We start from the raw sequence: 21,299 nt of genomic DNA, 5'->3' as shown, positions 1-21,299 counted from the left end.
AAGCCAGAAGGCCGTTATCTCCTGAGGGGTCCCAGACTGCGAGAGGGCACAGGCTGGGCTGAGGGACCCCCCTTTCCCCCCGAGTGCACATTTTTTTGTGCACGGGGCCTCTAGTATATATATAAAAGTCTAAGCAACTGGCCAACCAGCCAACCGGCCGGTAATGATACACACTGACCACCGGGGGAAGATGCTCAAAGCAGGAGCTGCCAAGCTGTGGTTCTCGTGACACACCCCCAAGGGGTCCTGGACTATGAATGGGTGCAGGCTGGGCTGAGAGATGCCCCCAACCCGGGTGCACAAATTTTTGTGCACCAGGCCTCTAGTATATATATAAAAGTCTAAGCAACTGGCCAACCAGCCAACCGGCCGGTAATGATACACACTGACCACCGGGGGAAGATGCTCAAAGCAGGAGCTGCCAAGCTGTGGTTCTCAGGTGACACACCTGGAACCAGAGAGGAGGGAGGCCGATTCTGGGGTGCGTCACCCAAGAACCACCCTCTCACAATCTGGGACCCCTTGGGGGATGTTGGTGAGCCAGTTTTGGCCTGACCCTTTCAGGCCAGGCCGAGGGACCCCACCAGTGCACAAATCTGTGTACCGGGTCTCTAGTAATAATAATAAAAGAAAAAAATAATTGTTTGCTTCTATGATTCTAATTGAACTGAAAACATTTCAGTTTTCAGCTAGGGTTTTATCATTTTACTCAGATGAAGGCTTTGGTTGTATTTCTAAGATCTAGGTTTGTGAATATAACTCATTTTTCTAAATGACATTAATTTAATGCCACATATTGAATATCTGATAGGTGGCATATTAGATACAAGGGAAAGGCTGATAGAAAAAAAAAGTATATTTTTTCCAAAAGTGTTTGTTTTTCCTTTATATGTGCATCCTAAGAAAATACTTATGCTCCTCAGGTTTACTCAAATCTCTTAGCTTGATTTATGCTAGATTTATATTATATAATAGTTCAAATATACTTCCAAATTTTTCCATTTGCATTCTTGTCTATGCTGTAATCTCCCGAGAACTTGTGAAGCATCAGAAGAAGAGAAGGACGTTCAGATATACAGGACTCCCCTGAGAAATGAACATGACTGGCAATGCAAATGGAAATGTTATTGTTGGATCCAGAGGGATGGGCTCCAGCTGCCTGTCTCAGCCCCCAGAGGGAGGGAACTAGTGCGGATGAAAGGGCCCGATGTTCCCAAGGTGGCCGTGCATGCTAATGGCTCCACCAGAACAGGCTCCTTGGTGAGTTTTAAAGAGATGGCAGGCGTGATGAGCTCTCCCAGCCATCCCAGCACAGATTCCTTCCAGCTGGCAGAAGCCTGCCTCTGGGACAAGACATTTCAAAGGAACTGACTCATCCTTCAATGCCTCTGCTTCTCCCACCTCTAGCAGAAAAATGTTCCCACTGAGAAACACAAAAAGTTAGTGATGCCTTTGGACCACAGATTTGTTCACTTCCTTTATCATGAACCCCAAGCCCAATTTGCATTCTCCTCTAACACCACAACTTGGCAACGTTCCTCGTAAAATTAGATAATGAACAGCTATATAAAGTCGATGCTACATGAAAATCTCTCCTCTACAAGAGCTTTTCAATCTTTATGGCCATTTGGCAGTGCATGAATTTCTTTAAACAACCTATAGCATGTTGTTGTTATTTTTAACTCAATCTGAACTTTTGTTTAGTGAATTTAGTCTATTCACAACTCACATGAGAAGAAATATACATACCTTGCTTGCCCCTGCCATCTGATTTTAGGTTTACTGTTTATTATTCTGTACTGTTGTGGGTCCGTCTGTTCATAGTGGCTTCCAGACAGACACTACCGAGCAGTAGCACCCGCAGAACATTCTGCCATGATGGAAATACTTGCTGTCTGTGTTACCCAGTTCAGTAGCCCCAGCCACAAATGGCTATTAAACACTTGAAATGTGGCTAGTGCAACTAAGGAACTGGTTGTTTTTTTTGTCTTAATTAATTTAAATGGCCGCATACGGTCAGTGGCTACCGATGCCATTGTAACTTAACCCAGTTATTAATAACTGGAAAGGAGCCAGGGGACGCAAATAAGATGGACATACCATGTGTGCGGTTTTGCCAGGAAGCTGCAGGTTAACGCTCCCCAGGGAACCACCGGCCCATTCTCTGCAGATTGACAGGGGAAGGACCTGGACAAGGGGAAATAAACTCATGCCCGGTAAAGTCTGGGTGAAATAGGGAAGGCACTTGCCTTTCAGTCACACCTGGGAACAGGTCAATGGCCAGAGTAGGTGTGGCCACTGCAAGCAGAAAATCTAGGATATTTAATCTCCTAAACAAAGGAGTTCACTCTCTTATGCTCCTGGTCTCAGGGGCTCTCATGCCCCTATGCTCCTCATTTGCTCACATGGCCCACGGTGGGCCCCACACAATGGACTGATGGACTGCAGCTCGCTTAACGTTAAACTGGACCTGATTACCAAATGGAAAGGAAAATCTGGACATTGGCTTTGCTTCTAGCTCCACTGAATCCCAGCTGCACATCTTACAGGACTGGAGTAAGGGAAATGGAACTTGGCAAACACAGGGATGTAATTCCACACAAATAAAAATCATGCAAGTCTCAGAAAATTCTTTTTCTTTAGATATCATAAGGACTGGACCCCCAGCACCCAGTGGGGAAGGGGATACCACACTTATACCAATAACAGCTATCACACTGGACAGTGCAGCCCCAAAGCTTTCGTCAGACTGGGATGCTGAGAGGTGAGGGTCCCCACCTGCGAGGCAGAGGCCAGGAGCGTGGGCCGGCATGGCTGGCTTCAGCCTGCTTTGCCAGCAAGTCCAGAGCAGAGGAGGATCTGGGCAGCAGGCAGAAGATTACCATCTCCCGTGGGTGCTGGGTCCGCTCTCCGGGTGTCTTTTGCATCTCTGCAGACCCCTGGTATCACGAGCCCTGAAGTGTGTCCTCCCTGGGACTCTGAAGGTCCCACACACCAGGAAGCCCTCTTGGGCCGCAAGGGCTCTGCCTGATGCTTTGCTGCAGGTCCTGGGAAGCCAGCCCCTTCCTCGCCCACATTGGCTTCCTGCTCTGGCCTGGCCTCAGCCTAAGACGGTGGCTTTCATACTGCAGGAGACAGTAAGGTCAGGCAGTTCATCAGGAACAGGCAAGTAGACTGACCAGCTTCTTTTCAAGAAGATCCAGAAGCTTCCACTGGCTGGGCCCCGAAGAAGCCAGCCACAAAAGTCTGTCGTGTCACCCTAGACTTTGAGGAGTGACCAGCCTTCTCCGTTTCTGTCAGTCACTAGCTCTCCCCAGAACCATGGGGGACTGGCAGCCTGGGCTCTTCCAAGTCTCCTTTACTTGTTATAATGTTCCAGAAGGAAGTGGGAATGAGGGCGGTCAAGCCTGTCATATTCCACCCACGCATCACTTTGAGCATCTTCTCTAATAAAGTGGTGCACCTTTGCCCTAACCACCTTCCAGCCAAATGACTAAGGAGTACTAAATGCTAGACTGTCTCAGTCTGGCCCCAGATGCCTGCTCACCCACAGTTGAATGGAACTTTCCTGAAACTTAGTGTTTCTTACATTCCACTTAAGGCAACCTTTCCCACCTCTAACTACAGAACCACCAGTGCCTGTACTCTGCCCTCCCCTTCATTTTATCTTTTGGGAACATGCCCGGTTTATGATTAACATTTTGGAACTACAAAGAGGCTAAAAGTCTTCTAGTATAAGCCCCTGATCTTACCGGTGAGTAAAAAGCATAAAGAAAAGACAAATACTGCTCTGTAAACAACATCACTAACCACTGTGCTGCATATCTGAAGCTAAAACAGAATAATATCAAATATAAAATGTAATTGAAAATGTTTCAAAAGTAAAAATCCTATCTAATAATAGACAAACATGGTAATTGACTGTACCTTCCCTATGCCTCCCATTGGCTAATCAGCATGATATGCAAATTAACTGCCAACAAAGATGGCAGCTAATTTGCATACTGCAGCCAGGGCGGGACAGCGCCATCCTGCCTGCCCTGCCGCCATCCAGGCCTGCTATCTGCGACCCGGGGCAGCGGGCATCCTGTGTGCGACCCGACCCAGGGCGGTGCCCCGACACCCGAATCGGCCTTGCTATGGGCGCTACCCGGGGAGGAGGGGCAGGCACCGAGGGATCGGGCCTGCCATCTGCCACCCAGGGAGCGGGCCTAAGCCAGCAGGTGGTTATCTCCCAAGGGGTCCCAGACTGTGAGAGGGCACAAATGGGCTGAGGGACACCCCCCCATTTCCCCTCCCCTGCCAGTGCACAAATTTTTGTACACCAGGCCTCTAGTCTTATATAATAAAAGGCTAATATGCAAATTGACCAAACAGCGGAACAACCTAGTTGCTATGATGCACACTGACCACGAGGGGACAGACGCTCAATGCAGGAGCTGCCCCCTGGTGGTCAGTGTGCTCCCACAGGAGGAGTGCCGCTCAGCCAGAAGCTGGGCTAATGGCTGGCAAATTCAGTAGTGGTGGCGGGAGCCTCCAAGGGCTCCCAGACTGCAAGAGGGCACAGGCCGGGCTGAGGGACCGCCCCCTCCAAGTGCACAAATGTCATGCACTGGGTCTCTAGTAAGAAAAATAAGAGAGGACAAATAAAAGGCATGCATGCTCTCACTCTCCCAGCCTTCACCCATGGCAGAGATCACTAACCAATTAGAGAAATCTCTTCTACTGAACCTGGACATGGCCATAACATCTTTCTCAGCAGAATACTTCAGGCAACTTCTTCATACCTATAATAATAAAAGTGTAATATGCTAATTAAACTGGATGTCCTTCTGGACTTCCTTCCAGACAACCTTCCAAATGAAGCTGAGTCTGCGAGGGAAGCCCAGGTTGCGGGTGCCTGCTGGCAGCCGGAGGGAAGTCCAGATCCCGGGTGCCAGAGGGAAGCTGGTGCTGGCAGCAGGGGAATGAAGGCCTATTCTTGCATGAATTTTGTGCATCTGGCCTCTAGTTTAATCATAAACATGATTGGCCTCACACATTAAGCCCATTTTAAGCTAATGCAGTGTTAAAAGATGTCAAAGTAAATTGTGAAAAAACTAAAATGGAGACCTTAACCCATGTCCCTGCTTCTCAGGCCTCTGACCTTTCTAGCACATTGCAAAGCTGTGCTTACATTAAAATACCACATTTTAACATTTTCCCAGAAAATATTTCATTTGGGTTTAAATTTTCCAAAAAACAATTCATCATGTTTTTGTTTTTTCATTTTTTAAATGAGTAATATATTTACAAGATTTAAAAATCAAAGCAATATAAAGCTACTAGAGGCCTGATGCATGAAATTTGTGCAAGGGGCTTGGCTGCCACCCACCATGGTGGCTACTTCTGCCTCAGCCCCTGCCTATGCAGCTTCATCCAGAAGGTCATCCAGAAGGATGTCTGATCTAATTAGCATATTATGCTTTTATTATTATAGATACCCTGAAAAGTCCCCATCTTTCCACTATTATTAGTTTTTGCTTATCCTTCCAGGGTGATCTTTATGTATGTAAACACAAGCAAATCAAACATATAGTCTCATTTTCTGTCCTGATCATACACAAAAGGTAGCACATTATATACAATTTTAGCACCTTGCTTTCATTTTTTTCGCTTCCTATATAATAAAGAGGCAGTATGCAAATTGACCCTCATGCCCTTACAAGATGGCTGCCTACAACCAGGCTGGCAGGGAGGGGGCAGTTGGGGGAAACCTGGCAGGCAGCAGGGGGCAGTTAGGGTTGATCAGGCCAGCACACAGAGGCAGTGAGGGGCAATCTGGTCAGCGGGTGGGGAGGGAACAGTTAGTGGAGACCAGGCAGGCAGGCAGGTGAGCAATTAGGAGCCAGTGGTCCAGCATTGTGAGAGGGTTGTCCAACTGCTGGTTTAGGCCCAACCGGCAGTTGGACATCCCCCAAGGGGTCCGAGATTGGAGAGGGTGCAGGCTGGGCTGAGGGGTCCCCCCCCCCCCCCGCATAAATTTTGTGCACCAGGCCTCTAGTAAAATAATATATTCTGGAAATGGGTTCTCATTTATAAGCAGGTATATAATCATGTTGCCCTTTGACATTTAAGTCATTCAAACAAGATCCGATCTGTCTTCTTCAGCCCTGCTTTTGTTCTCTCTGAGACTGGATGCCAGATTTGAAGGCTCCCAATTTTTTCATGTCTCAACCACTGTGAGGAGTATGCTAGCTTTTAATTCATGTTTCCATCAACTATTTCCTCCAGAACTTTCTCATTGAATGAATGTCATCTGGCTGATATTTATTTTGTAACTCCAGGCTGTTTAATTATTGGACAGAGGTAGTGATAGATTTGGAAGATAAAGTCAATAAGTGGATAAATTTATAAAGCCAAATATGCTACATCTTACTTTTCTTACATGGTGTTTGAGGGGAAAGTCTATGGAAATTTCATTTGTAGGGCCACATTGGCATGCCCATCCTACAATTGCATGCTACAAGGACTCTTCTGATGATGGAATTTTGATTAAAGTGCACTAGGACGTGAAAACACAAAAACAGAACTGGCTACTATTTAGACAGCTAATATTTAATGGTCGTCTGTGCATAAGTTTAACAACCATCCATGACAATCATCAGAATCTAGGTGAAGTTTTCTATTACCCAGCAAATATGACCAATGCTTATTTTAAAATGAACTTTATTACAAACCACCACTCTTTTGAGAAACATTAAAAAAGCACACAGAGGCACAAATAAAGTGTCAATCATAGTGGCATTGATAAGCGTTCAGTATTTTGGAGTTGCCAAGTGGAGACTTCAGAATTAATTATAAGGAGAGAGCCCTGGTTCTTAGAAGACACACATCTGCTCCTAAAACTGGTGCCCCTTACACCGTCAGAAATCCTGGGGCTGCTCTGGCTAGAGCCTTAACACATTGTGTACAGAAAACATATTTATACGTTTTACGTTGACTGGTAGTAGAGCGGCGCGGGACACGTATTAATACGTTTTTTATTGACTAGCGGTAGAATGCGGGTAACGTATAAATACGTAAACTAAAGTTATCATAATTTTATTGAACATTGTCATTTGCGCAAAAAATTACCAAAAATGGCCCACGCCACCTGTTAGCACGCGATAAAAACTACCCGCAAACAATGCTAATAGAGCTCCTTTACATCTGCAACTACCGCTAAACTGACCTGCCGAAATCGGTTCTGACTAAATGGACCCCCCAAAGTGTTCTTTTGTGTGTGTGTGTGTGTGTTTTTAAATCTTTATTGTTGAAAGTATTACATATGTTGCTTTTTTTCTCCTATTGATCCCTTCTGGCCGGTCCTCTCCCTCCACCCCAAGCCTTATTCTCTGTGTCCATGGGTTATGCATATATACATACAAGTTCTTTGGTTAATCTCTTTCCATCCATCCACTGACCCCCTCCTTTCCTATGAGAGTCTGCAGTCTGTTCCATGCTTCTATGTCTCTGGACCTATTTTGTCCATCAATTTATTTGTTCTTTAGATTCCACATATGAGTAGGATTATGTAATACTTGCCTTTTTCTGGCTAGCTTATTTCACTTAGCCTAATATTCTCCAGATCCCTCCATGCTGTCTCACCAGCAGTATACTAGGTTCCCTTTTCTCCACATCCTCGCCAGCACTTGTCATTTGTTGATGTTAGCCATTCTGACAGGTGTTAGGTAATACCTCATTGTCGTTTTAATTTACATATCTCTAATGATTAGTGACTTTGAACATTTTTCATAAGCTATTGGCCATCTGTGTGTCCATTTTGGAGAAGTATCTATTTAGTTCCTTTGCCGTTTTTTAGTTGGGTGTTTGTCTTCCTTTTGTTAAGTTGTATGAGTTCCTTATATATTTTGGATATTAACCCTTTATGAGATGTTTCATTGCCAAATATGTTCTCCCATACAGTGGGCTCCCTTTTCATTTTGTTGATGGTTTCTTTTGCTGTGCTTTTTTTATTTTAATATAGTCCCATTTTATATTTTCTCCTTAGTTTCCTTTGCCTTACTTGTTATATCCACAAACATATTGCTACAAGAGATGTCTTAGATTTTGCTGCCTATGGTTTTTCCTAAGATTTTTATGGTTTCACAACTTACATTTGAGTCTTTTATCCATTTTGACTTTATTCTTGTGTAAGGTGTAAGTTGGTAGTCTAGTTTCATTTTTTTAATGTATCAGTTCAATTTTCCCAACACCATTTACTGAAGAGACTGTCTTTACTCCATTGTCTTGCCTCCTTTGTCTAATATTAATTGAGCATATTGGCTTGGGTAGCTTTCTGGGTTCTCTGTTGTGTTCAATTGATCTATATGCCTATTCTTGTGCCAGTACCAGACTGCTTTGAGTACAGCGGCTTTGTGTATAACTTGATAGCTGTATTGTGATTCCTTCAACTTTGTTCTTATTTTCCAAGATTTCTGCAGCTATCCAGGGTCTTTTTTTGGTTCCATATAAATTTTATGAGTATTTGTTCTAGATCTGTGAAATACGCCATTGGTAATTTAATAGAAATTCCATTGAATCTATAGATTTCTTTGGGTAGTATGGACATTTTAATTATGTTAATTCTACCAATCCCTAAATATGATATATTCTTCCACTTGTTTATATCTTCCTCTATCTCTTTTTTCAATAACCTATAATTTTCTGAGTATAAGTCTTTTACCTTCTTGGTTAGGTTTATTCCTAAGTATCTTAATTTTTTTATTGGGATTGTTTGTTTAGTTTCTATTTCTGAGTTCATTATTGCTGTATAAAAAATGCCATCAATTTCTGAGTGTTACTTTTATATCCTGCTACATTGCTGAATCCATTTATTAAATCTAGAAGTTTTTTGGTGCAGTCTTTAGGGTTTTCTATGTACAATATTATGTTATCTGCAAATAATGATAGTTTTACTTCCTTCTTTCCAATTTGGATGCCTTTTATTTGTTCTTCTTGTCTGATCACTGTATAGCTACACTTCCATACTTTGTTGAATGAGTGGTGAAAGTGGACATCCCTATCTTGTTCCTGTTCTTCGGGGAAATTATTTTAGTTTTTATCCATTGAGTATGATGTTGACTGTATGTTTGTTATACATGACCTTTATTATGTTGAGGTATGATCCCTTGATTCCTACTTTGCTGAGAGTTTTTATCAAAATGGGTGTTGGATTTTGTTGAATGCTTTTTCTGCATCTACTGATATAATCAAGTGTTTTTTGTCTTTCAGTTTGTTTATGTGATATATCACATTTATTGATTTGTGAATATTGTACTCGCCTTCTATTCTTGGAATAAATCCCACTTGGCCATGGTGTATAGTCTTTTTAATATGTTGCAGGATCCAACTTACTAATATTTTGTTGAGGATTTAGCATCTATATTCCTCATGGGTGTTGGCTTGTTATTCTCTTTCTTTGTAGTGTCTTTATCTGGCTTTCATATTAGATAATGCTGTCCTCATAGAAAGATGTTGAAAGTGTTCCTTCCTCTTGGATTTTTTGAATAGTTGGAGGAGGAAAGGTGTTAGTTTTTTAAATGTTTGGTAAAAGTCCCCTGTGAAGCCATCCAGAACAGGGCCTTTATTATTATTATTATTATTATTATTATTATTATTATTACTGCTTCAATTTTATCAATTGTTATTGGCCTATTCAGGTTTTCCAATTCTTCCTGATTCTGTTTTGGCAAATTGCATGTTTCTAGGATTTTGTTCATTTCGTCTACATTGTCCAGCTTGTTGGAATATAGTTGTTCATAGTATTTTCTTATAATCTTTTGTATTTCTGTGGTGTCATTTGTTACTTCACCACTTTGATTTCTGATTTTATTTATTTGAGTCCTCTCTCTGTTTCTTGATGAGTCTGGCTAAAGGTTCTGGTTTATCTTTTCAAATAACCAGCTCTTGGTTTCATTGATCTTTTTTATTGTTTTTTGTGGGGGTTTTTTAGATTCTATGTCATTTATTTCTGCTCTAATCTTTATTATTTCCTTCCTTCTACTTACTCTGGGTTTTTCTTATTGTTCTCTTTCCAATTCTTTAAGTTGTATGGTTAAATAGTTTATTATTAATTTTTCTTTTTCTTTTTTGAGATAGGCTTGTAGTGCTGTGAACTTCTGTCTCAAGGCTGCTTTTGCTGTGTCCTGGAGATTTTTGATTGTTGTGTGTTTATTTTCAATTGTTTCCATGAAGGCTTTTATTTTTAATTTCTTTCTTGATCTCATTGGTAACCCATTCATTATTGAATAACATGCTGTTTAGCCTCCATGTGCTTTTGAGTGTTTTTTACTGTAGTTGATTTCTAATTTTATTCCACTCTTATCTGAGAAGATGCTTGATATGATTTAGTCTTCTTGAACTTGTAAAGAGTTGTTTTATGTCCTAACATTGTGGTCTATCTTTGAAAATGACCCATGTGCACTTGAGAAGAATGTATATTATACAACTTTGGGGTGAAATGTTCTATAAATGTCAATTAAATCCATCTGATCCAGTGTGTCATTTAGAGTCACAGTTTCCCTGTTATTTTTTTGTCGGGAAGATCTACCCAGTGAAGTCAGCAGGGTGTTAAAGATCCCTACTATGACTGTATTGTCGATCTGTCCCTTAATGTCCTCCAGAAGATTTTTTTATATATTTAGATGCTCCTCTATTGGGTGCATATATTTACCAGGGTTATATCCTCTTGTTGGATTGATCTCTTTAGTGTTATGTAGTGACCTTTATTTTCTTTTGTGATGGCCTTCATTTTGAAGTCTATTTTGTCAGATATGAGTATTGCTAGCCCAGCTATTTTTCATTTTTGTTTGAATGGAAAAATTCTTCCCATCCCTTCACTTTCATCCTGTGTGAGTCTTTTGTTCTGAGGTGAGGCTCTTGTAGACAGCATATATTTCAGTCATGTTTTTGTATCCATTCAGCTACCCTATGTCTTTTTATTGAAATATTTAATCCACTTACATTTAAGGTTATCATTGATAGGTACTTATTTATTTTCATTTTAATTCTTTATGCTTATGTTTATCTCCCTATCTCTTCTCATTACAGCAGTCCCTTTAGCATCTTTTGCAGTGTCGGCTTGGTGATAATGAATTCCTTTTGCCTTTTTTGTCTGGGAAGCTCTTTATCTCACCATCTACTTTGAATGATAACCTTGCTGGATATAGTAATCTTGATTTCAGATCTTTGCTTTTCCATTACCTTGAATACTGTATACCATTCCCTTCTGGCATGTAGAATTCCTGATGAAAAATCAGCTGAAAGCCTTATGGGAGGTCCTTTGTAGGTAACAAATTGCTTTTCTCTTATTGCCTTTATTATTCTCTCTTTGTCTTTAATTTTTGGCTTTTAATTATGATGTGTCTGGGTGTGGACCTGTTGGGTTCTTTTTATTTGGGACTCTCTGTGCTTTCTGAATTTGTGTGACTTTTTCCTTCACCGGGTTAGGAAAGTGTCCTGCCATTATGTCCTCAAAAGGGTTCTCTATCCCTTGCTCACATTCTTTCCTTTCTTGCACTCCTATAATGTGTATACTGTTATGTTTCATGTTGTCCCACAGGTCCCTTAAGTTGTTCTCCTGTTTTTTAATTGTTTTTTTCCTTTGTGGTTCTATTATTGAGTGATTTTCTTCTACCCTGTCTTCTAATTCACTGATCCAATCATCAGATTCCCCTAATCTGCTGTCTATTCCTTACTATGTGTTATTTATTAGTGCTACATCATTCTTCATGGTTACCATCTTTCTCATGCAATTGGGCATCCTTGCCATCATTATTCTGAACTATATGTCTGATAAATTTCTTAACTCCATTTCATTCACCTCTTCCTCTGGAGAATTTTCTGTTCTTTCATTTGATGCTATTTTATTTTTTGTCTTCTCCATTTTGGCTGCCTGCCTGGGTTTGTGTCTTTATGTGAGGGAGATCTGCTACAACTCCAAATTTCTAGTGCAGGACAGTGTCAGACACTGTTGCTGACTTGCCCTGAGTACCCTGTTTGGAGCTATCAGCAATCCACTACTTGTGGCTCCCTCTGCTGGGGTGGGTGCCTTTGGAAAGGACCAAGATGTACACCAAGGTCTGCTTTTCCTAACCCTGAGCCCAGGCATTAGATCAAGCAAAGACTCAAAGCCTTCAAAGATCTGCCTCTACCTGATGTCAAATAGTTATTCATTCTTGATTAGCCTGGGGTGGGAGGTTTTCCAACAGGGTGGAGCAGTTGCTTCTGCCTACAGGCTAATTGTTATTCTTGGTCTCTTAATGAGCCTCAGAAACTCCAGATGGTGGGGAGGTAGTTTTCCAATTGGATGGGACAATTGCCTTGATGGTAAAAGTCAGCAGGAGAAAGATGTCCTCTGCAGTATGAGGGAATGACTCAGCACAGGAAACTAGGGTGTCTGCCTTCTGACCTATAACCCCATAGTCTTCAACCTTGGCTTCTGCTCACATAGCTCCAGTCAACTCTGCCCTCCCTCTGCTGGAACCCCAGGTGGGCTGCACAAAATTTTTTTACATTGGCCCTTTAAGAGGGAGCCTGAATTTCCAGCTTTTTCTCCCTTGCAAGCAGCAACCCTGATGCTTTTCACTGCCAGATGTTCTGTGGGAACCTTTCTCTGTTCTGGTGCTCTGAGCTGGGGAGCGCAGCTTGGGGTTTAGACCCTGGAGTTCTCAGTGGGAATCCCGCACAGCTGAAATATACCTCCATAACCTCAGCTGCTGTCTGTGGGAGTTCGGCCGGGCCTTTCGCACTCTGCCCTTCCTTACAGCCTCTATGTGATATCCACTTTCTATCCTTGGTTATCAGAGTTTTCTCCAGCTAATCCTCAGTTGAGTTTTGAAGATGGTTTTTCTGTACGTTAGTTGTAATTCCCGTTTGTTCCTGGAAGCATGTCAATGTAGCTTCCACTTACTCTATCACTATTCTGAAACCCCACACTTTCTGTTCTTTATTCCCTTCTTTATAGGTACAAATCACTTGCATTTTTCAGTTTCTTTCAATTACCCTGATAATAAAGGATCTCCCCTCCCTAGAAAGCCAGCATCCCTATGGGAAAATAAATGCTAGAGACATTACACAAATCAAAAAACAGATTGAAGTAAATACATCCTCCTCTCCTTCACAACACTTCTTCGGATGGCCAATGTCATTAAACAAAGGCTAAGAAAACACACTCTAGGTACAGTGTGGATGGTGATAAAGAACAGCAAGAACATGCAGCTTGGATTGTTGATGCCAGAGATGTGGGGACACCACATGGATCTTGTTTGTGCCCCTCTCCTACCCCTGCTCCTGGAGAGAGACAATCTGGGACCCCTTCAAGAAGAGCACACCAGGCAGTATTGCTGTATTTGCATCCTGCAGGGCTCAAGATCATGGCTAGAACCTGCCAATCTAACTGCTAGACCAAAATGTTAGCCTTGACAGCACTAATTAGTCATTTATTTCTTTGCCAAGTAGCTGAGCATTTAATGATGTGAACCTGGGGAGGGAGCTGAGTAAATGTTCAGTGCTGAATGACCCATCTTGACTTTGGACATTGCTACTGTTTTTCATTATCCTCAAGTGTTATCATTAGGTTGTAAACAAAGCCAATTTTCTTAATCATTCCCAAGCTCCCCAATCCTTCTTCACTAGAATAATATCATCAGCAGGCTACACAAATTGGGCATTTGAGATTTAGCTAAATTAGTAACACCCTAAAGTTTACTAGTATTTCTGGCTGCAGTAATCAGCTTCCAATTTGTTCAAATTAAAGAGCGGGATTATTCTAAATCCTCACTAATATTTCAATTTTACCAACAATGAAGCAATCCTGATAAGGAAAATAGATGAGTTTCATAAAGCCACCACTTTTGTAGGTTGTCGTTTTTGTTTTGTTTTTTGCTCCCTCTTCAATAACCTGACCACTATGCCTATGTACTGAAAAATATAAACATCTGTCACAATAATCATTAGCCAAAAAATCCCCCAAATAAATCCCTCTGAATCTTCAGAAGCATTTTAATTCTGAGGCCACCCATCCACTAGGAACATACTGCTTTTATGCTTAAGTTCTCAAACACTCGGCGACAGAGACAAATCTTGCTTGGACCCTTTTCATGAGAGAACTTAAGCATCTCTCCCAATAAATTACAGCTCATTTCCCAAAAATGTTACTTCTCAAAAATGCCGTGAAGCATTTTTTTAAAGAACAGTCAGTAAGATTTCATGGGAAAATGGCACTCTGACTAAGCCTGCTGTAGCTTGGTAAATGATAACTTTTTTCTTCTGTGACACATCTGTAGGTATGTCTCTTTTGAGCACACAAAAGGGTATTAAAATAAACATGAAATTTTAAACACAATGTTGGTGAGTGCGCTCCATAGGAAACAAGATGGAGAAATAATACAGGAATTGCTCAGAATAGGGCATAGAGAATGAAGACAAGAACTGAATGAAGGAAGAGAGGGAACATGAATAGAAAGAAGACAGAGAAGAAGAAAAAGGTTAAAGGGTGGGAGAAACCCTGCTGAGGTCAACTTGACAAATGGTGTGTGCCACTCCATACTCCAGGAGGGAATGTGGTCGGTCAGCACGTGGGGTGAGTGAGTGTCCTGTGACTACCTGGCTTTGCCCCGAAGCTCTTCATGCACAGAGACCCTGGCAGGGTCATTTTATACCCGGGCTTACGTGGCAACATTATTCAGGAAGTAAAAGAGAGGTTATAATAAGAAAGGGGGTATCCAGTGGGATATTAGGAAATTCTGTGTTTCCTCTCTCTAAACAGAAGAAATTCAGGCAAGGTCGTTGAACATCTGTACTCGGCAAAATTAGATGCACAGCTCCTACCTGCCATTTACAATGAAAGGAGTACAATGGGCAGAGTTTGCAAGTTGCTTTCTGGGAACTTAAAAATGTCTAGTCATTTATTTTAAAGTTAATTATTCACTTTGAGATGTGCAAACTTACATTTCCTAAAAAAGAACTAAACCCCTTGATTTTCAGAGGACCCACAGTAGTATAGCTCTATTAAGGCAAATGTCAGCCAGGGAAAGAAGCCTGTCCGTTGTTTGCCCTCTCCCCATAAATGCAAACAGCACCCCAGCGGGAGTCTGAACACCTGTTTATTTTCAGCTAACAAAGGTGAAGGCTATTAAATGATGGAGTCAGATCTGAGTTCTATTGTGATGAACTCTGTGCTGTCCCATGCTTGTTCCCCGACCTGTAAACCACACATTAGTCAGTCCTTTGTATTCTGATCAATTACTAAACGTGTATTTCTCAACCTTCACAGGTATTTGAGAAGTGCTGAGAGGCCAAAGAGCGAGTCAAGGGGCCCCACCCTCCACTGGTGGGCTGCCTGCCTCGTCTGAAGCCATCCCTAACTTGGTAGAACTGAGGACCCTTTTAATAGTTAACATTTATTAAGCATTCAGTGTGTACCAAACAGTATCCTGAACTTTGCATGTGAATTTACTCATGTGTTACAGCTACTCTGAGAAGCAGTTATGCCAATTTACGAATGAGGAAACTGACCGCTAGAGAGGTTAAGTGGCCCAAGGCCTCTGGGGATGCCAGAGTGTGAACTGCTGCTCCCAACTGGGCTTCCCTTTGGGACTCCAAGCCACCGTGTGCCTGTATTCTCTCTCCTTTTTTAAGCCTGCTGATATTTTTCTTTAAGGTCATGCCTCCAAATGCTTGGTTTAAAAACAATGTTTTAATATGCTTTATCAATTAAATCTTCTACTAAACTTGTAATATTTTCCAAAAGTTATTGTGTCTTTCCAGTATTTTATGTTGCTTTTTACTTAAAGAAAATGAAACTCAGATAATATATGGTCCCCTTCCTTCTTATCACAGCCTATGCAATCAAACATAACCCCAGAGATAACTAGGGTGAAGGGTTTGGAGTGTGTGTGTGTGTGTGTGTGTGTGTGCGCGCGCGTGCGCCTCTCTGTGTAATTATTGTATTATATCTATATACTACATGTACTTAAATAAATACACACACCTTTTTACATAAAGGTATTATACCCAAGTTACATTTCTACAACAGTAATTACTACCTTCAATAAACTACGGTCTTGAAGCTCTTCCAGATCCTATGCATATAGATATGTCATTCTCCTAACACATGCAAAGAGTCATATATCTGAGGCCATCACTGACCATCCTAATAAAATAGCACCACACACGTCTTCTTGTCACTTATTTATTTTCTTCTCAGCTTTTATCAACTTCAGACATATATTTGTTTGTTTACTAGAGGCCCAGTGCATAAAATTCATGCTTGGGGAAGGGGGTCCCCTCAAACTGGCCTGCACCCTCTCCAATCCGGGACCCCTCGGTGGATGTCTGATCCCTGGGATCAGGCCTAAACTGGCAGTCAGACATCCTCTCACAATCCTGGACCGCTGGCTCCTAATCGCTCACCTGCCTGCCTGCCTGGTTGCCCCTAACTGCCCCCGTCCCTGCTGGCCTGATCACCCCTTACTGCCTCTGTGTGCCAGCCTGATCACCCCTAACTTCCACCCCTGCCAGCCTGGTCACCTCCAACTTTACCCTCTGCCGTCCTGGTCTCCCCCAATTGCTCCCTCTGCCAGCCTAGTCACCCCTCACTCACCTCCCTGCTGGCCTGGTTGCCCCACACAGCCTGCTTGTTCAGTCATTTAGTCATCCCTCACTAACCCCCTGCCAGCCTGGTCGCCCCACACAGACTGCTGTTCAGTCATTTGGTCGTCCCTCACTAACCCCCTTGCCAGCCTGGTCGTAGGCAACCATCTTGTGAGGGTTCATTTGCATATTACCTCTTTATTATATAGGATTGTCCACCTCCCTCCACTAAAAGGTGACTTTATAAGATCAGGACTTGTTGTTTGTTTTGTTTTTTTACTGTTATAGTCCCAGCCTTTAGAGTGGTGCTGGTGCCTAGGAGGCTCTCAGACCTACTTTTTGAATAAGTGAATGCTGTGAGTTGATCCTTCAAATAGACATCAACAATAATGCAGGCAAGCCTGTTGACCCACTAACACTGGATATGGTAAGACTTTGAAATTTTTGTTAATCCGATGGATTATTTTAATCTACATTCCCTAAGAATTTCTTGAGTAAATTACCTAATCAGTTACTTTCCCCTTTGACAATTGGGTTTTCCTTCTTACCTATATGCAGGAGCTTTCTATACAGCTGGATATTAATTCTTTGTATTTTATGTGGGCAAAATACTTTGTCCTATTCTGTCACTTAAATATCACTGGTTGGGCATGGAAGCTTTGACTGGCTCCTCAGGGAGTCCTGCTTCTGATGGCCTGACCATCACCATGAACTGGCTTGTTCCATATGGGCCTCCAGTACCACTAGGTCAGGGCTGCCATTCACAGAACCTACCCTGAAAAAGGACTATTTGAGCACAGTGTGGAATAAGCTGCTGTCCAGCTCCCATCAAGCCAACATAAAACATTTAAGCAATATTGTTGGAGGACAATATTGAGGCCTTTATCTTTTCTATCCAGCCTAATTATCTGAGAGCTAAATGTTTGGCCTCTGGTCTCTTGGAGTCACGCCAGCTGATCTCCACTTATCCAGCTTGCTGGTTAACAGATGTTCCCCATTCCTTCTGAAAATGCACCAAGGAAAGCCCTCGGCCAGCTGAATGCTAGCAGGAGGCAATTCTGGGCAATTTCTGTATCCCAATTATTTGCTTGCCAAGACTCAATTGTGTTTTTTTCTCAAATTTAATTATACTAGTTAATTTTGTTATTATAATCTATATTTTGGTTAAATGTTATATAGAGTTTTGAAAACGTGGGTAAAAAGCCCTGGCCAGTGTGACTCAGTGGTTGAGCATTGGCCTGTGAACCAAGAGGCTGCTGGTTCCAATGATTCTCTCTCATCATTGATATTTCTCTCTCTCTCTCAATCTCTCTCTCTTTCTCTCTCTCTCTCTCTCTCTCTCTCTCTCTCTCTCTCTCTCTCTCTCTCTCTCTCTCTCTCCCTCTCTCTCTCTCTCTCTCTCTCTCTTTGTCTCTCTCCCCAGTCCTCTCTGAAATCAATAAAAATATGTTTTTAGAAAATATTAGGCGCAGGTATCCAATCTGGTCAGTAAAATGACCCATTACTTTTACATTTTCTGCTTTATTCATCATTCAAAGGAATTCATAATCCAGGATTTGGTTGGGCATCTAAAAAGTTTACTCAAAATATGTAAGACAACAAGAATGTATGATGTGACTTTTAAGTCAAGCCAAGAGGGTGCTGGGATAACAGCAGGGTTGGTCAGATGTCTGTGTATAGAATTTGAGTTGGTGATAAAAGATATTTCCCTTTTTACCCAAATTGCACTGTTTACCCGAGGCTTCTGGAACCATTTCTAAAGACTCACAGGCCTTTGGCCAAGCCTTTTAGGTCAAAAAGCTCCCCACGGATTGTCTCACGAGGATCTGAAGGGGAACAAGGTAACATTGACTTTGGTGCCTGAGAGACAGTGCAACCCAGCAGCAGGCAAGCTGGCACACAGCCAGCCAAGAAAATGAGACATCTGTGCGTGAGCCAAAACTTCCCGCTGACCTTGGGGTGAAGGGATGAGCTTCTGGCAGGGACCATTAAAAGGCTCAGACTCCCTAAGCAGAGAATGGACTTGACATTCAAGTGCAGGGGAGTGGCCCGTGCCCTGCTCACCAGCCTAGTAATGAATAAAGTCAACTTGGTTAAGTGGGGGATACAGAGGACAATAAAGTTTGTCGATTCTTGCACCTTCAATTGAGATGAGTAGTGTCTGACAGAAATATAATGTAAGCTATGAAGATAATTTAAATTTTTCCAGTAGTCACATAAAAAGTTTAAAAGAAACAGGTACAATTTTTTGTTGTTGTTAATTCTCACCTGATATTTTTTTCCATTGATTTTTAGAGAGTGTGGAAGGGAGTGAGAGGAGAGGGAAAAGAGAAAGAGAAAGAGAGAAACATCAAACATTGATGGGAGAGAGACACATCAATTGGCTGCCTCATGCACACACCCCAACCGGGATGAACCTGAAACCCAGGTACATGCCCTTGACTGAGAATTGAACCCACCTCCCTTCAGTGTTCAGGCCAATCCTCTACCACCGAGTCATACTAACCAGGGAAAATAGGTAAAATTAACTTTAAAAATATCCTATATAATAAAAGCCTAATATGCTAAGTATACAGTTGTCCAGTTGGCCATTCAACCAATCAAAAGTAATATGCTAATGATATGCTAAGGCTGCTCAACTGCTCACTATGATGTGCACTGACCACTGACTAGTAGGCTATCTTGCTGCTGGGGTCCAGCCAATCAGGACTGAGTGAGATGGGCCAGACATGCCCTGGAGCCCTCCCCGGTTTCTCCAAGGCCTCAATTGTGCATCGTAGGGGTCACGGCTGGCAAGCGCAGTGGCAGTGGCGGGAGCCTCTCCTGCCTCCACAGCAGCACTAAGGATGTCCAACTGCCGGCAGTCAGACATCCCCTGAGGGCTCTTGGACAGTGAGAGAGTGCAGGCCTGACTGAGGGAGCCCCGCTGAGTGCACAAATTTCATGCACTGGGCTTCTAGTGTTACTAATAATTAGCTATATTTAACCCAATATATCTAAACTATATGTAACATGCATTTTGCATACTAAGTCTTTGAAATCGACATCTCAATTTAGACTAGTCACATCTTAAGTGCTCAATAGGCACATGTGGCTAGCAGTTATAATATTAGACAGTGCAGCCGAAACCGGTTTAGCTCAGTGGATAGAGCGTCGGCCTGCGGACTGAAAGGTCCCAGGTTCGATTCCGGTCAAGGGCATGTACCTGGGTTGCAGGCACATCCCCAGTGGGGGATGTGCAGGAGGCAGCTGGTCGATGTTTCTCTCTCATCGATGTTTCTAACTCTCTATCTCTCTCCCTTTCTCTCTGCAAAAAATCAATAAAATATATTTAAAAAAAATATTAGACAGTGCAGACTTTAGATATTGAAAATACAAAAATGGTAAATGAAGCAACTATAAATAGTGAGAAGGACCCTGGCAGCCACTGCTGTCCTTAGAGAGGACAGATGTGAACCGAGGTGACTGCTGCACGTGGAGCGAGGAGCAGAGCTGGAGCGTACTGGAGGGAGCAGAATGGTGTCCTGTGTGGTTGAGAGCAAACAGAACCTCCCTTATGAAACCATTCAGGATAAGATTCTTTTCAGGTTGACATTATTAACTGGTAATTATTAAAACATCTTTTACATTGCCCCCTCCAACTTCCCACCCTTCACCTTTTCTTTTTCTCTCATGGTTGCCATTAACGATTCAGGAAGAATCTGCTCTTGCCCTGTAAGAATGAGGAAATTCCACAGACACAACCTATCAAACAGGTTAAAAGATACTACTGATTGGGGGGAAAGGGAAACACTTTGGGGAAAATTCTTCCCATTTAACAAAACTCAAAATAGTGTTTCTCTGAGAATATTTCCCACATGTTTTATTTTCTTTAGGAAGTTTTGAACTGACACGAATTTTCCAAAAGCCTTGTAAACGTTGTTATCCAGGTTTCGAACAAGTTTCGCCACGTGGCCTTTTGAGGTCAAAGCAGTAAAGTGTGGTTCCTTCAAAGGAACTCCGCTCCTGCTGTTTGGCATAGGCTATGCTCTGTGCCTCTGCAGCTCCACAGCGTAAAGCCAAGAGAAACCTCCCACACAGTCCCACCTGCCGTGGTTCATAATCTGCACCTACTGCGGTGTCATGCACGTCAAAACGGTCATGGGTCTTATTGGCAAGTTATTATCTATCAGGACATCTGGAATTAGTAGAGGAAGGTACCAACTAAAGCAGTGACTTTTAGACTTTTTTTTCACCTCAATCCACAGCACAGAATAGTTTTTATGTCATGAAGGTGCACATCCATATGCAAAATACACAAAAATATAGATAAACTGAATCAAGAGAATCATGTAACAATACGTTAGTGCCCCCAAATGCATTCTGAAATTTTACTCCCAGATCAATTTCATTAAAAAATGAATAAAACGAACTTGTTGTTGCCCACTGTTATGATCATTGCCTATTAAATAGCCTTGTTTGAAAAACTGGCCTAAAAGTTGTGGTTTCATTTCCTAAGTTGCTACTATGACATGTTGATTTGCAAGGTCTCACAATCTGGACTCATCTCCCTGTCTTGTATGAGTTACCATGTCTCCTAACACAACTTTTAAATAATATAATAGTTTCCTGAAATAAAAGGCATCCAAATTGGAAAGGAAGAAGTAAAACTGTCATTAGAGAACCCTGAAAAATCTACCAAA

This window comes from Myotis davidii, unplaced genomic scaffold (genome assembly GCF_000327345.1).
Source record: "Myotis davidii unplaced genomic scaffold, ASM32734v1 scaffold304, whole genome shotgun sequence".
In the NCBI taxonomy this organism is placed as follows: domain Eukaryota; kingdom Metazoa; phylum Chordata; class Mammalia; order Chiroptera; family Vespertilionidae; genus Myotis; species Myotis davidii.
The sequence above is the reverse complement of the archived record's forward strand: the minus strand, read 5'-3'. Positions refer to the sequence as shown.